The sequence below is a fragment of the Mus pahari genome, chromosome 21, assembly GCF_900095145.1.
Source record: "Mus pahari chromosome 21, PAHARI_EIJ_v1.1, whole genome shotgun sequence".
Classification (NCBI taxonomy): domain Eukaryota; kingdom Metazoa; phylum Chordata; class Mammalia; order Rodentia; family Muridae; genus Mus; species Mus pahari.
Genome location: NC_034610.1, coordinates 34833500 through 34837892, shown reverse-complemented (window position 1 = coordinate 34837892; position 4393 = coordinate 34833500).

Sequence of the window (4393 nt, the reverse complement as noted above, 5' to 3'; positions counted from 1 at the left end):
CCTCCTCCTCCTCCTCCTCCTCCTCCTCCTCCTCATACTCTTCTTTATAAACAGAACTGAGCAATCCCCATGAATTCATCACTGGTGACGGTCTTTCCCTCCCTGCTAGTTGAGTGTTTGCAGGTCTCTGGATCTTCTTCTGTTGCTGCCTTTGCTGACAAGGACCTCCTCTCCAGACCCCCACTCCAGGTTCTTCCCCGACAGAGACAAAAGATGATTTTCTCCCTTCCTACTCTTTGACAGACAGAAAACTTACAATTAGGAGCCAAAATCAAAAGCATGGAACGGAGCAAAATTGTTTCATAGTTTTGTTGAAACTAGCCCGAAGAATGAAATATTTAAAGGCAAGCAAATTGTTATGAAAATTTAAAAATTCATTCTATTGCCATTTCTGAAGCTCTGGTGGTGGGACAGCCAGGGATATTAACTGGCACGGTTTTCTCAAATAAGCTGGGGTATACATGGAAGGTAATAGACTTCAGGATATTTGGGAAATTAAAATCTAATGAGAAAGCATCTACAGTTTAATTCATCTCATTGATGCATGCCTTGGGCAAAACATTGTGAGGGGATGTCTGAAATATGCAACGGAATGAAAACTAAGTCCCCTAATTAAAGAAGGAAAACCACGGAACAAGAATAAAGAGTTGGACTATTTTTAGTAACCCCAACCCCCACACATACACCATGCTAATCATTCTGCAAACACATTGAGTATCTTCAAGTCTAGTGGTTTCCCCCAATCATCCCAACTCCCTAAGGTGCCTTCCCTCATTCTCCACCTTAGAAATAGTGTTCATCCTTTAAGATGCAGCTGCCTGGGAATTTGGTGGATCTCTCCTGTGGGGATTAATCCCTCCTCCATTCTTCTTGGCAGCTGGGTGTTTTTGCAGCTCATATATAGCTGTCTACATGCCTATCCTGTTCAGAACACTTTGAAAACAGTCGTTATATGTTGTTATTTTTTTTTAAAAAGTAAGTTCAGTGTCTTTCCCAGTACCATAGCCACAAAAAGCATGTAAGATATTTTTTTTTGTGAAGCTAATTTTTCTCATAGGTCATCACTCTGATAAAGCTTAACCAAGAAAAAATTAAAAAAAAAAAACTTACACATATAATGTTTTGAGAAGTGGAATCATTGTTCACCTTTGATGGGAAATATAAGAAAAGTGAGCTGTACAATATTATTTCATTTTCTAGAAAACTTTCTTAGTCCTTTTGAAGTTAAGAAAATTGAAGACCACAACATTTAGCTGACAAGTCAAAAATCCCCACAGATTCAAGGAGAAAATGTCAATCTAGGCAGGGTGGAAATTCCTCCAGATGGACTCCAAGGATAACTGACTCAATGTCTGCACTTCACATCTGCCCTAACTGACACCCGACTTCCTCACCCCCACCCCCACCCCGGCCAATGCTCACCCACCAGCAGCTGGCCCTAGTTGAGAGCCATAGGAAGAGCTCAACCTTAATTGAGCACTTACCCTGTGCCCAGATCACAAAATTACTCAGCATCTTATTTGATTGTCAGAATCATGCTGTGCCATAGGAATTCTCCCAGATGGTATAGCTAGTGGTAAAGTCCAGCTCTCGGAATCCATTCTGTCCGCCAAACTCAATACTGTGGTTATACTTTTAGTCCTTATGGTTCCATGATCCAGAGCCCTCAATGCCAGCTAAGCCTGCTTAGCTCTTCTTCCAGATCGCTGACACCGCTCCTGGCTCAGAAGTGCTGCTCTCCAACCCCAACTTTGTTAAGCATCAGCCATTTCTTTTCTACCTCTTCCCAACGTCCGACACTCCTCTCCACGGAATGCAGAAAAAGAGGTCACCTGGATACTGTCCAGGTGCTTCCAGTGGCCTCTCAACCCAGCCCTTGATGTCTTTCTTGAGCTGCAAGCAACTGCCTCTTTGACACAAGGCATGAAGAAATGAAGGCTTTTCTCACTTCCTCCAGATCCCCCAGTTTTCTACTCCTCCGTATTGTTCCTCACCTTAGCCTTCCTATCTGATGAATTTTTCAAGTTCGACTCCTACAAAATTGGACTAGAGCTGGCAAGTGCATCTCTCCCGCCGTTCCTTTTACTCCGGATCAATCATGGAATATTGGGGTGAGGTGTGAGCTAAAGTGAGAATTATTGTCTGTAGCGTGTAATTAAAAACAAAAACAAACAAAACAAAACCCATACTTGCTCCAGCTAGATGCCAGCAACGGCAATGGCGGTCTCGCCCAGCCCCCACAGCCAGCTTTCCTGGTCTCTGCCCCCTGCTTGCCCCAACAATGGCTGTCTGGCCTTAGTTCCCAAGGCTGGCTTGCCAAGCAGACCAAACCCGTTTTCTTCCGTTCATGTTCCACCATCCATCCACTCCTGCTGGAGGCTCTGCTGATGGCTGTCACATGGCTTCTCCCTCTCACTTGCCCACCTGAATCATCTCAAATGGCAAACACCAGGCAATCTTAATATTTAAAATCAACCAGATGGCACAACCACATCTATTGTCCTAAGCTCATGAACTATTCTGTGTTGGAATTCTTCTGGTGGTGGAGGCTGCCCTCAGGTCTAGCATCTTTCTGGCCTACATTCTGCATGTCCTCTCTTCACCACTTTCCCTAAAAGCGTCCCCTCCCCCTTTTTTTCTCTCTAGTTGTCCTCTTCTCTCAGACTGGAAAAGCCCGCCTCCTTATCTTTGCCCAGTGATTGTCTTCTCATCTTTATTAGCCAATCAAATAACTAGAGGAAATCCCCCTACAACTGCCCACAGCAAGAAGTAGTACAACGAATAGTGAGCTATGATAAAGTGAAGGATAGTAAAAATTGGACCAATTATGACACCAGGTGATGGGATAAGAGTTTGATGAGGACAAAGAGAATTTCAAGTGGCTGACTGGGTGATAGGGTCATAGCCTAGAGGGCCAGTGACTCCAAACGGGTGAGATAGCAGAGCTAGGAAAGTGAAGAGCAGCTGTGCAGTGTCCGTGGTCCTTGGAGGTAAAGGGAACCTTGAAATACGCGTAGCTGCTGAGACAGGGTAGAACAGGAGCGAGAAACATGGAGGGAGGGTCAAGACACTTGTGCTAGAGAAAAAATGTCTCTAACACTCTAGCTCCCACACAGGGGATTTAACACAGGTTTTACTAAAACAACAACAACAACAACAACAACAACAAAACAAACAAACAAAAAAACCAAAAAACATCAGTCTCGGGAGTGGGAGTTTAATCAGTGATTCCTGTCAAGCACATTTTATGTATCTTAAATGTGTTTTAGTTGGCCGCATTATTAAATCATACATAGATAAAACCACAATATGCTAAGAAATCCCTTTGTTTAAAAATATCTTTCATAAACCGAAAAGATAAAAGAGGTGTTGAAGTATATTTTATACTTGGGGAGCGTAAAATCAAAGGTGAAAGACATCAGGTCCCCACCACTAGAGTTCGAGCCTTTAGAGGCTAGATAGTACATTGAACCTCCAAGGAGACTATATTCTGAGAAATTAGATTGCTTGTCATTTATATCCTATCATATATGTATACATATTAATTAAATACTTTTCTGTACTATGATAAAAATATCCTCACAAAAACAACTTAAAAGGAAAGAATTTATTTTGGATTACAGTGTTCCAGAGGGGTACAGCCCACCGTGAAGTGAAGACACAGAAGCAAGCAATAAAGGTATGATGTCAGGTAAGGAAGCTGCCTGCTCACATGGTTCTCCCTCTGAGAAAGCAGAGAGAGACCAGGAGGAGGGGGCAGGTTGTAATGCCTTACTGTGCATGCTCAGTGACACACATGCTCAGTGACACACATCCTTTCCCCAGGTCACCCCTTAAAAAAATCCACAACAGTGCCAAACAGCTCCAAAAACTAAGGGCTGTGTTCAAACACATGAACCTATGGGAATATTTCATATTTACATGAAAATATGCACACACACACACACACACACACCACATTGCATACATGCACATACACCACCCATGTACTGGACACATCACACACACACACAGGCACATACATACACCCCATACATACACATACCACACACATGCACACACATGGATACACATGCATACCATATCACATGCACAAGTGCACTCGTGCACAGGCACACACACACACACATGCACAAACACACATCCAAGTCTTGCCCATTTGCTTTATTCTAGTTTTGATGCATACAATTTGAGCTGATTTTCTTCCTCTTAATACTTTATTCCTTCATGTTGTTAAGAGCCATGGAATCCATTGCTTAGCATTCTGTTATGGGTAGAAGTTTCTGATTCTAACACTTCAGACAAACACATCTGCATGTTGAGAGCTTGGTTGCCTTTCACAATCCATCCCATAATTCTCTCAGTTCAGAATATCACTCTCCTCTTCTCTTCC